The 13,320-nt window shown below is 48.2% G+C and overlaps 1 pseudogene; it reads left to right on the plus strand.

Annotated features, from left to right (window-relative positions):
- The first annotated feature begins 11,840 nt into the window (after positions 1–11,840).
- Positions 11,841–12,019, plus strand: LOC139278627 (U2 spliceosomal RNA; annotated as a pseudogene).
- The last annotated feature ends 1,301 nt before the right edge of the window (positions 12,020–13,320 follow it).

Below are 13,320 nucleotides of genomic sequence, written 5' to 3' on the forward strand. Positions count from 1 at the left end.
AAACCCCGTGAAAATGTCATTTAAAGTGCCACGCCTCTGCCTGCCCGGTTCAGCCCTATCCCACTGTTTATACAAGTCTGTCACTCTCACTCTGGAAGTGGCCACAGTGATCTCCGGGCAAGGGATGGAGGCCTCTCCGTAGGTAAAGTCCTTATGGTTGGAGTACTTGGTGGAGTTCGATCCCAACCACCCAGGCCATCTCCTCTTGTGGGAGTAGGTGACCCGGCCATCCGCCGCCAGAGTCCCTTCTCCTGTGTTCACTGTCGGCGCTCTGCCCCCGGAGCATCCGAAAACCAGGGAGTCCTCGGTGTCCCCTTGGTGTCCGGTGCAGATCCTTAGCGAGATCAGCATCACTAACGTCCAGTAGGGAGGTGTTGACATCTGAAAGGCAAGAAGAACATGGCCTTGCCTTGAGAGACCTCTCCAGGCTCGGCCCGCGTAACATGTTCTGAACACAAAAATGCTGTACCCAACCGTCACTGCCTTACCCAAACACATATGCACACAACACAAAGTAACAAAACAGGAAGGGAAAATATATACACCGCCACCTGTCCCCGGGTGGCCAGGCCACATCCTGTCACTGTCCAGGCATCGTCGACCACTCGGCTGACCGTACCCTGGGGACCAGGATGCCCTCCGCTGAGGGGCTCGTATAGTTCCCCTTAATGAGTCTTGTGCTGCCCTCCAAGGCCCTCCTGAGCCCCGGATAATTGGTGGGAGACCTTTGCTGACGCAACAGAGCACCCTCCCTGTTGTCTTTCACCTTCTCGGTCTGGGGCGGGGAGCTAAGTAACCAGGGGACCACGGCGCCCTGGGCCGTGACACTCTGTCACTCCTCCTTACTGTCGGTGCAGAGTCCCACGTTATGGGCTGCAATGCTATCTCCTCCAACTCTTGGGCTAGCCCCAGCTGATCCACCATGGGAGGTTCAGCTTCCCCTTGGATCTTGCTAATGGTAGAGCCTTTCTCCCTACTTCTGTTAGTGGGCTGGGAACCTCTACCCAATGGTGGGATAGTCTTACTGGAGCAGTGAATCATCCCCGGCTGTAGAGCTTCGGGGCCCGCTGCCTCCTCCAGAGCCTCCACATCCACCAGGGCCTGTTCTTCCTCCAGTGCCTGGTTCCCTTCCCTTGCTCGTCCCCTCTGTTTTTTTTACCTCTTTTGGGGTCAAACAACTTACACTGATTAATGTGATACCACTTCACCCGGCGAGGCAATTGAACCGCATAGACCATAGGGCTAGCCTTGTCAACTATGCTGTATGGTCCCATATACAGTGGTTCAAATACCCCGACCCGGGCGAAGCTTCTCACCATCACCTGGTCGCCCACCTCCCAATCATGGTGACTGCAGGGTTCCAGCAGCAGCCGATTGACACGGTGCTGTTTACCCATGTTGCTGGCCACCTGCCAGTGAATCTGTTGAAGCTGTTCAAACAGATTCCTGACGAAGCGGTCCCGGTTCACCTCTCGAAGCTGCCCTTCGGTGAGGACCGGCACCAACACATGCACTGGGGTTCTCATGATCCGGCCAGTCATCAGCTCATGGGGTGAGTACCTTGTGCTCTTTGACTGACTGGCCCGGATTCCCATGAAGACCAACGGTAAGACCTCCATCCACTTGTTCGGTGAGTCTCCCATTTCCTTGCGCAGCCTTTCCTTTAAGGTCCGGCTCAGGCGTTCTATGGGGCCTGAGGACTGAGGGTTGTAGGCGACATGCCATTAGGCTCTTATCCCCAGCACCTTTAGGGTGGCCTGCATCACCTGGCCAGTGAAGTGGCTTTCCCGGTCGGACTCTACGATTTGAGGTAGACCCCACCGAGAGAACACCTCCCTCACCAGGATTTTTGCAGTCCTCACCAAGGTAGCTGTTTGGCAAGGGAAGGCTTCCACCCACTTGGAAAACACATCCACCAGGACGAGGCAGTATTTATAACCTCCCTGGGCGGCCGGTAGGGGTCTGATGTAGTCGATCTGGATCGATTGCCATGGTCCCTCTACCCGCCTGACGTGTCCCATAGACGCCTTCCTTTTCTGAAGGTCTGGGTTGTTTGCAGCACAAACTAGACAGCCCGCACAGAAGTTGCGGACATCTTCCCGGAGGCCTGGCCACCACCCTGCCTTTTCTACCCGTTGCCAGGTAGATTCCGGCCCGGGGTGTCCCGCACCTGGACCCTCATGGGCCAGCTGAAGGAATTCCCTCCAGTGTTGTGGCGGCACTACCCATTTGACCCCTTTAAACAACATGCCTTCCCGCACAGCAATATCTGCAGCACTGTATGGGCCCTCTGCCTTTTCCCCCTTTTTGATAGCAGCCAAGGCAACCTTCAGGACCGGATCCTGCAACTGGACTACTTTAAGATCCGGGGCCGCAGCCGCCCCTACGCTCCCTTGTGTCCCTGACTTGCTTCTTGCTGCTGCTATCCTGCCTGCCTCGTATGGGTCCCATGGGCAACCTGTACGAGCACCTTCCCTTGCCAGCAGGTCTGCCTGCTGGTTACCTTCCCCCGTGGCTCAGTTTTGGAGTGGGCCTTTACCTTATGGATATATACATCCACGGTTTCTCCTACTGCAGCCACGATCTTTTCTAGCAGGGGTTTGGTCAAAAGGGGCTTCCCATCCGCAGAGGTGTACCCCCGGCGTGACCAAATCGCCAGATACTCTGTGCATGAATTGCAAGTGAACATGCTGTCCGAGCAAATCGTACATGGGGTAGAGAATTCCTCGGGGGGTGTGACCACATACATCACCGCCGAGAGTTCCGCCTGCTGGGCACTCAGGGTGCATGGGAGTTTAAGAGCTAAGGCAATCCCTGCCTTGGGATCCCAATCTCCGCAGCCCGTGAGTCTTGTACCCGCGGACACTGAACTGGAGCCATCAACGTAGATCTCGCGGCCTGTGGGGTGTATCCCTGCCCGAACTCCAAAGTTGATGTCCCATATCCCCTCCACAGAGCATCTATGCGGCTGCCTTGGATAGATTAAATTTGCTGCAAGCCTGGGCTCGCAGAGGCCTTTGACCTTTAAAGTCATTTGGGAGAGGAGGAGGGTCCAGCGCATGATTCTAGCACTGCTCACTGTCCCGTCCTTAATCCTCCCGTCCAACAGCATCTGCGTTGGGGTATGATGGGTGAGGAGTGTAATGGGGGATACTCCGGTAAAGATCTGAGCTCTCTTTACTGCCCAGTGGGTGGCAAGCAAGTACCTCTCACAATTGGAGTATCCCTTTTCTACCTCCGTGAGGACCCTGGAGGAGTACACCACTGGTCTCAGCTGACCGTTTCGCCCCTGGAGCAACACTGCACTTAAGCTGTCGCCACTGGCTGCCACCTCCAGGAAGAATTCCTCCCCCCCATCAATTGCCCCTAGGGCCGGTGCTACCTGCAGGTCTCTCTTAAGATGGACAAATGCTGCCTCACAGCCCTCGTCCCATTCCCACTCGACCCCCTTATGTAGGAGTCTGAGCGGAGGGGCGGCAGTGGCTGCATAGTCCTCGATGAAGTCCCTACAGTAGCCAGTGATTCCCAGGAAAGACCTTACCCCCGACACATCCCTAGGGACAGGGAGTTGCTGCACTGCGTTTCTTCTAGCCTCATCAATGGCTCTTTCTCCTGCCCTTATCGTCAGGCCCAGGAATTTTACTTCTCCTAGACCTATCTGGGCTTTCTTGGGGTTAACTTTAAAGCCCCCTTCCTTCAATAAGACCAGCAGTTCGGCCAGCAGTGGACCGTGTTCCTCATTGCTGTCTGTGAACAACAACAGGTCGTCCACATACTGGACCAGTTGGTGTGGTTGGCTGAAGCCTTTTAAGCAGTTCGCCATGCATTGGTGAAAGATGCTGGGACAGTGGGTTGGGGGCGGAGCCAGGTTCTGGCGCTGAACACAGTGCCAGGACCTCTGCACATGCGAGCTAGAGTCTGCGCGCATGTGCAGTAGTTCCTGGCAGGCCGAATCTGTGAGTGCGTGCTGCAGGCTGTGTGGGAGGGGCCCGAAGCATGCCGTCCCTAGCCCTGGCCGAATGGGCTCCCTCATCAGTGGCCCGCTGCGTTCCCTAAGGTAGGACTTCTATTTTTTATTTGTTATTTATTGATTGATTGATTGCTTATTACTTTGGTCTTTGTGCTTTAGGTGCAGGGTTCCTTCTATTTTTTTATTTATTAATTAATTGCTTATTACTTTTAGTGCTTGGTGCAAATGTACTGCTTTGTTTAGTGCTTGGTGCTTTAAATGTATTTATGCTTCTTTACTGTTGTTGTGAAGGTGTTTAGTGCTTTGCAAGGTCCCCTTCCCCCCTATATCTGGCTGCCTGCACTGATTTCTTACGTCACTGCAAGGTTTTTCTGAATGTACAAGAGTGCCCACCTAAGTTAGTTTGGGGTAACTTTTAGCTGGCTAAACTTGCTTAAATGGCCAAAACAGGCATAAGTGGCTGGTAACGCCCCTTTTGAAAAAAAACAAAACTAAAAAAAAAACTAACAACTCACTTACACTGGTGCAAATTAAATGGCCAGAATTGCAACTAAAAAGATACTCCAGAAAAATCAAGTTGCTCCAAAAAAAAAAGCAACTCCTTGGGAAATTTGGGCCCTAAGTTCCTACATAGTTTTAAGATGCTCTTTGCACTTTTTAATTTGCACTATGCATAGGTAGAGGCTTTTATTCACCATTCTCACTGACTCCAGCCTCACCACTCAAATGATAGAAAATGTTTCAGAACTTAAACAGTAAGTTACTGCAGTAGAGGATATGGCGAAGCCAGTCATAGGGATACCTCATAACCCAACACATGGGGGCAGATGGCTGCCTCTATCCCAATAAACTCCCACCGAGACCCAACAGCTAGCTATCTTACTTATTCCAGTCAATGGGGTGCACCCAGAAGGAATACGGACTGCAGCAGTTCAAGAAGGCGGCTCACTACCACCTTCTCAAGGGCAATTAGAGGTGGGCAATAAATGCTGGCCTTACCAGCGACGCCCATGTCCCATGAACAAATGTTTTAAAAATACAAGATTAGGAACTGGAATGCATAAAAGATGCGCTACTACCAAGGAGAAGCACTGGAGTAAAACATAGTCAGGTAGAAATTCAACCAATCCCTGTGCCTGAATGGGTAGTCCCAAGGCACACCTGGTATTGGGCCTTGGGCTTCGTTTAAATTACACCAATGGAGCTGCAGATATCTACTGGATATCTCCATGCAGCTCGCTGGCAAGCGGCTTTAAGTGCTTAAAGGGCAGTGCAATTGGGAGAGGGTGTTTAACGCGATGAGGGAATAAGTCAATGTCATGTTCAGAGGGGGCGTTGAGGTCATGTCCAGAGGGGTATTGAGGTCATGATCAAAGGAAAGGATTTTAAGTCACGATTAAGGAGGGTGGGGAAGGGCAGGGGTGGCGAGAGGTGGCATGTGGCCTGTGGTTTGAAAGTGGAGCCAAGATGAGCACTCATTCACAAAAATACCTTTTTGGAAGAGGCCTGCAGTGATCCCTTTAGGCTGCATGTACCTTAGTTTTCCTGAACGCAGCCGGCTCAGCTCCAATTTTGATAGAGGTCCTCAAACATCTGTTAGAATTTCTTCTCCTGTTATGCCATCATAATTTTGCCGGAGGTTTGACGGAAATCCCATTTACGTGTGTAACTTTCCTCAATGTGTTACTCCTTGAGAAAAGTCCTGTGTCCACTTTGACTTTGCTATTGGAATAAATAACCATGTTAAATTGCACACAGATCATGAAGAGATTTTATACAACCAGTGAGAATGTTCATGAATATTTCTACGCTGTGAAAGTACCTGGCTACACTTCATTCATTGTATTAACTAATGGCCTCTGTATTTATAAATGCCTTAGTGTACTGTACAATTATGCATAAAAATGTTGGCAGCAAATTGTAGGACACCCGAGGGGGCAGGGTTGGTGGATAATTGACATGCGCCCAAAATGAGTGGCAAGTTGGTGGAGCGATTGCTTCTCATGCCAGTCGGTGCCAGCGTGAGGTTCGAGCCAAATTGGGCATTGTAACTTATTTGAATGGCAGTCGCATGCTGCAGGTGTCAAGCAGGTGACACGATACAGCTGGGGCCGGCAGTGGACCACAATATTTTTGTGGAACCCAGAACTCATGCTCCTTCTGACTTCACCAAAATGTAACCTTGAAAATCTTTTGTGGCCATTTTTTGAGCGGCCTCCAGCGGTATCTTTAAGGGCTATTGACTGCTCAACACCTGGTACAACTAGATGGAGCTTTCTGGGTGCAAACTCTGCCCATTGCACCTGAATTTTGCACTGGGATCCTACAACTGACATACGACCCCAAATTCCATAGTAAAGCAACCTTTAAGCCTGCTTCAGGCATGTAGGCTGCTCACCCACTTACAGGCCCACCTGAAGATGGGCCTTGGCTGTCAATAGGGCACCGAGGAGCCTCCCTAATTTTCAACTCCTGGCCCCCAATTTCTCAAGTGAAATATCGACAGCTATAAATTGAATCTCTTTGCCCCCCGCTATTCAATTTTATCATCTCACACTGTAAAGGCTACTTAATAATTTACCCTCACACAGAAGCTATTTTACCTTCCTCGAAGCTTTATTCTGGTACGGGTAAGTGGCTAAATATCCAGTGGAAAGTACTTGAATTGTTAAATGACCCCCTCATTCACTTCTAGCCCAAAACATTTGAACACAGGCATCAGCATATAGCACATTTACTTTCAATGGAGCATCTCGTGTTGCACAAATTTTTCAGTATTCAAGCATACTTTGAAAGAAATGTTGCACTACAATTAAGGTTCTGGAGAATTTGAGATTTTTTTGCCTTCTCGAGCAATGTACTTTTTTTTCTGAAGAGAAAATGCTCTGTGTATACCATTTTAAGACAAGCATGCTATAGTTTCTGTTCTATTATCCACTCAGTGTTTTCAGGTCAATTTTACCGCATGACTGCCTGTCCTACATTCTGGGTCAGTAGGGACGATCTGGTGGTTACAGCACATGAATGGATTTCATATATCTGGTGGTTTATTCCACCTAGCAGTTACAGTATAGATTATGTGGGGGGGGGGAGTTTCTTTTCCACATTTTGCTTCTAGCTCCATTGTACTTATTTAATGTTGCCAAGGAAACATTTCCATCTGGTTTCCAGTAATTATCAGCCTTGCTTTCTTCCTTACTGTCCTGTAATCATGTTTGTATTAAAAGCATTTTCTAGTACATTGCAGTATTGGGGATATTAGTGTGATATTGGAAGTGCTGTCTTGTTTACACATTTTACAATTGTGGATTCCAGTATGTCTTGATGAAACTTATGAAGAGTCTGAAAAATGAATGCCTGTCCTTCATGTATTATGTCTGGAAAGACTTATTCTTTCCAAGACCACTAGTCACATTCTCCCCCCCCCCCCCCACCCGCCCCCACCCCCACACCACCTGCTGGCCGCCTAAGGAAGATCTCTATCAGACCAAAACATAATACTGTCACCATGACAGACGAAATGCTCTAATGATGTGTCCTACAGAGTCACCACAGGCATTTGCATTAGATAGCAACAGGAATTAGTGATGCATAATATTTTTCTTCTTAATATTGCAGAACAGAATTTCTGTGCAAATATAGTTAGACTATGTGCAACGTTCCTTAACACAGTAATCATGTGATTAGCTACTTTTCAATCACTTCTACTAAGATGGCACAGTGATAGTAGCTAGACAGACAGCCAAAAAAATAAACAGTCAATCTGAGGGTTTGCTGCTGGGGTTTCATTTTCCATGTGCACATCACTGTATAGTGACACATGTAATGTAATTTTGTTGAATGTACTACAAGGTATCCCGTATTGTACTTGAACTGAAAAGCAAGGAAATATATAGAACGGAACTGCCGTCAGCACCCAAATGTAGTGTATGGGATTGCTGACCGCAGCTAAACGTACTGAACTGCTTTTGAATGTACTGTACAAATTTATATATGAATAAAGTGTATTTTGAAATTAAAAAAATGTGCACATCACTGCGAATTATTAGAAGAATAATTCATCATTGCAAGTTTCACCTGGGACTGCTAAATTTGATTCATAATTTAGTGGATCTCAATTACACAGCATGTCAACAGCATCAGATATTTCTGATACTGTACTAAGGGTGCAGAGTGGACCAGATCTACACTGTTAAAAAAATACAGCATAAGATAAAGAAAGATTTGCATTTATATAGTGCCCTTCACTATCTCATGACATGCCAAAACGCTTTACAGCCAATTAAGTACTTTTCAAATGTAGTCATTGTTGTAATGTAAGAAATGCGACAGCCAATTTGCACACAGCAAGGTCCCACAAACAACAATCAGATAATATTTATTTTATTTGGTCCTGGGATGTGAGTGTCGCTGGCAAGGCCAACATTTATTGCCCATCCCTAATTGCCCTTGAAAAGGTGGTGGTGAGACAACTTCTAGAACCGCTGGAGTCCATGTGGTGAAGGTATTCCCACAGTGCTATTAGGGAGGGAGTTCTAAGATTTTGTCCCTGCAATGATGAAGGAACGGCAATATATTTCAATTCAGGTTGATATGTAACGGAGGGGAACTTGCAGGTGGTGATGTTCCCATGCGCCTGTTTCCCTTGTCCTTCTAGGTGGTGGAGGATGCGGGTTTGGGAGATGCTGTTGAAGAATCCTTGGTGAGTGGCATCTTGTAGATGGTACACACTGCAGCCACGGTATGCCGATGATGGAGAGAATGAATGTTTAAAGTGGTGGATGGGGTGTCAATCAAGTGGGTTACTTTGTCCTGGATGGTATTGAGCTTCTTGAGTGTTGTTGGAGCTGCACTCATCCAGGCAATTGGAAAGTATTCCATCACACTCCTGTCTTGTGCCTTGTAGATGGTCGAAAGGCTTTGGGGAGTCAGGAAGCGAGTCACTTACTGCAGAATACTCAGCCTCTGATCTGCTCTTGTAGCCACAGTGTTTATGTGGCTGGTACAGTTAAGTTCCTGGTCATTGGTAACCCTCAGGATGGCGATGGTTGAGGATTTGGCGATGGTAATGCCGTTGAATGTCAAGGGATAATGATTAGACTCTTACTTGTTGGAGATAGTCATTGCCTGGCACTTGTGTGGCATGAAAGTTACTTGCCACTCATCAGCCCAAGCCTGAATGCCATCCACGTCTTGCTGCATGCGGGCATGGACTGCTTCATTATCTGAGAAATTGCGAATGGAACTGAACACTGTGCAACCATCAGCGAGCATCCCCACTTCTGACCTTATGATGGAGGGAAAGTCATTGATGAAGCAGCTGAAGATGGTTGTGCCTAGGACACTGCCCTGACAAACTCCTGCGGCAATGTCTTGGGGCTGTGACGATTGGCCTCCAGCAACCACAATCATCTTCCTTTATGCTAGGTATGACTCCAGTCAGTGAAGAGCTTTTCCCCTGTTCCCAGCGACAGTACATTCTGTGCCCTTGCTACTCTCAGTGCTTCTTCCAAGTGGTGTTCAACATGGAGGAGTAATGATTCATCGGCTGAGGGACGGTGGTAGGTTGTAATCAACAGATTTCCTTGCCCGTGCTTGACCTGAAGCCATGAGACTTCATGGGTCCGGCGTCAATGTTGGGGACTCCCAGGGCCACTCCCTCCCTCCCGCATACTACTGTGCTGCCACCTCTTGTGGGTCTGTCCTGCCAGTGGGACAGGACATATCCAGAGATGGTGATGGAGGAGTCTGGGACGTTGGCTGAAAGATATGGTCCTGTGAGTATGACGAGACAGGCTGTTGCTTGACTAGTGTGCAGGATAGCTCTCCCAATTTTGGCACAAGTCCCCAGATGTTAGTGTGGAGGACTTTGCAGGGTCGTTGACTGGGCTGGATATGCCTTTGCCATGTCCAAAGCCGGTGTCGAGTTCGATTCCGGGTGCTCCATCCAGTTTTATTCTTATTGTTTTCTGTAATGGTTTGGTACAACTGAGTAACCTGCAGTTAAGAGTGAACTACATTGCTTTTGGTTTGGAGTCACGTATAGGCCAGACCAGGTAAGGATGGCAGATTTCCTTCCCTAAAGGATGCTAGTGAACCAAATGGGTTTTTACAATAATGATACTAGCTTTTTAAAAAAAAATTCCAGATTTATTTAATGAATTGAATTTAAACTCCCCAGCTGCTGTGGTGAGATTTGAACTCACACCTCCAGATCATAACTCCAGGCCTCAGGTTTTGAACCATGACCTTCTGACATAGAGATGAGAGTGCATTCACTGAGCCATGGCTGATCCACTATAAACAAAAGAAATTTCAAAATCAATATTAAATATTTAATAAATTATTATATTACTTCTCTGCAATCAGGAGCAATCATTTCATCTACAAGATATTTCACTATAATCTATGAACGAATTATTAATGGAGTTTTGGTTCACGTCCACGAATAGGCTTTTAACCAATTCCCTGCCCCCTACACCTGCCCACTCCGCCCAGCAGAAACCCCTGTGTGGAGGAACAGTTAAAATTGAAGTAGGGACTTTCCCACTGGCTTGCCACCCTGCTCTAAATTTTAAATTGCAGGTGTCATGGACATCTACTTGAAATTGGCGGGGACCTTCACTAAATATGCAAATCATGCTCCAATGATGTAATCTTGCCCGACTGCAATATTAAACTGAAGCTTGACTGGTGGCTTCCTCAGCAGGCCCAAGCTGTCAGAAAGTGGACAGGATGCCGAGAAAGGTTGTTTAAAAAAAAAAATTGGGGGGAAAAATTGCCCCTTTTTCAGAGGCCCATTAGCAAAACACGTTTTGGTTGGGGTGGTGGTGGAGGGTGGGGACGACTGGCTCCTGGAAAATTTCCCGGGAGTTTGCGGAGGTGCTACCATGCACTGTGCTTCGTGGGTAGTGCCCCAGGCGGCTTCGCAACTCACGATGACATAATTGCGTGCGTTGCGGTCCCTCAGTACTGCATGCTGACTCCTTACCGCTTGCGGGGGAAATTGCCACATGGCCAACGAGGCTGAGCCGAGCGGGTGTCAACAGCAGCTTCGCGACCTAACATCCGCTCGCGGGGCGGAAATTAAACGGGAGGTTGCCAGCGCCCTCTGCCGCCATCTTCGATTTTTGCCGACTCTCAGGTTGGCTCACTAACCGTTTTGTTTCCGTGGTCTGGGCCGCTATCGTCCAGTCCCACACTCCATTTTGGGTGCTGGGCTGCAGGCCCTGTACCATGCTGGCCTGTTGGTCTAGTGGAGGCCATCAGAGGCCTTGCAAAGTGCGCAGTGGCCCTCCCTTTTAAGTGAAGGAGAGGGGCGTTGAAGTGTGTCAGCACCACATGGAACAGTTGTATAGCGCTGCACTACTCACCCCAGCATAGCCCCGGGACCCGTCCCTAAAGGAAGTGGAGCGCGCAAGATTGCTCAATTCAGTGGCCGGGGTGGGACTTCTGCGCCGGGCGCAGGAAGGGCCGGCCCCAGCAGGTTACCGCCCCCAATCAGGACGCAGGGCAATTTCAGTCCGTTAATTTCCTTGTGGACCAGGAGCTGGGCAGCTGCTTCCCTCTGACTTCCAAGTTGCTTTGATTGGGAGGTTGGCCAATGGCATGCTAATGAGGTAGATATGCCAACCCTCCTTGATTGCTCTTGATTCTCCAGGAATTGAAGATAAATCTCCTTGAGATTCCTGTGAGCATCCGAGGAGAAATATCATAAGGGCATTAAAAAATTTGGGGCAAGTAATTCGTGGCCTTAGCGTCACTCCATAGCACCATTAAATGGCGCTAAAACATTTTGGTCCAAACCTTTGAGCTGCCTTCTCAAACAAAATGGTGGCATTGTGATGTAAATTAGTGTGCAATATCACAAATCGCTTCTCGGCCTTTTGGCTAAGATCAAGTGTAGTATCTGTTCTTATCAGTTTAATATTCCCTATGGGGACATGATATTGAATTGATTTTTGGACAGGGAGCTGGATCAGGGGCATGCCCCGTCCACTCCATGCACCGACCTGGTATTGCAATATTTCCAGGAACGGTGCAACTTCACCTCTCGGCCTTTTGGCCTAAGATCAAACACATTGGCGCAATGTGATCTTTGGCGTTAGAGTTGATCTGGAACGAAATTGGGAAAAAAAACATCACAAGTGCAAACTTTGACCCTAACGTTAAATTCAGCACTGGGTCCCAAGCACACCAGGTTAACCTGGCGTGCAAGCAGGTTGACAGTGGTGAAGTCTGCACCTCTTAAAGGGACAGACACATTGTTCAGGTAAGTTTGGATTTAAGGTCTTGGAGTAGCTTTTTTGATTTTATTAAAGTGGTGGCTTGCTGTAATAGATTTTAAAGATTTTTAAGTGTGGGGAGTGCTGCTGGATGCTTGCAAGGGCTCGGATGATAAATGAAGCCCATTGAGAAGACAGAACATGCTGCAAATACTCAGCATGTCACGCAACATCCATGGAGAGAAAAATAGAGTTCATGTCTCAGGTCGAGATGCTGCCTGACCAGCTGAGTATTTGCAGAATTTTCTGCTGTCATTTCACATTTACAGCATCCGCTTGCAGAGGGTACAGGAAGCAGGAAGAGGAGGATGCAGAAGAGGAGGAATATGATGAGGAGGAGTACGAACAGGAGGAAGCCAAAGAGGAGGAATCAGATGGAAGGATGCAAGCCAGACAGTCGCTTTGTGGCCGGAATATCCGGGATGGAATCATCTACCTGCGGTCCCAGTGACCACAACCCGAATTCCCCTTTCAACATTAGTCCCACACGTTACCTTCCATCTGTTACTGACCATCACAATGTCCTCTTGGCCCTGATGCTGAAATATAAGCCACCACAACGCAAACTTTCCATTCTATCTATATACATCCATCCATCTAATGTAACATCAAGAAATCAACTCATCACCCATATGCATTCTCTTAGTGACTGTCTTGTGTGTGCCTTTGCCTATCCTACTGATATAATGCAGTGCTACCCCAGTGGCTGCAGCAGGGCTGTTGGAAGGCTGCTGAATTTCATTGGTGGACATTGCAAATGTTCTTTCTGGTTGACCTTGAGGAGCTGGTGGTTGGGAGTGTCAAATCAATCTTCTTCTTGTTCTTCTTCACTTAACTCTACATATTCTTGCTCACACACTGGCTGGGCAAGTTGCATTTCTTGGGTGTGTGAAATGAACAAAGGATGGTGTTATGCTGATGGCAAGGCAAGTAAGCATGAGGTGCATGCCAGAAGGAGGATAATGCATGAAGATACTAGCATCTTGTATCCTTTCAACCCCGCTGCTGGCCATACTCCTGCCAAGAATGGCCTGCACCATCTCCTCCAAGGAGGTGAGGCTAGGA

The sequence above is a fragment of the Pristiophorus japonicus genome, chromosome 1 (assembly GCF_044704955.1).
Source record: "Pristiophorus japonicus isolate sPriJap1 chromosome 1, sPriJap1.hap1, whole genome shotgun sequence".
Classification (NCBI taxonomy): domain Eukaryota; kingdom Metazoa; phylum Chordata; class Chondrichthyes; family Pristiophoridae; genus Pristiophorus; species Pristiophorus japonicus.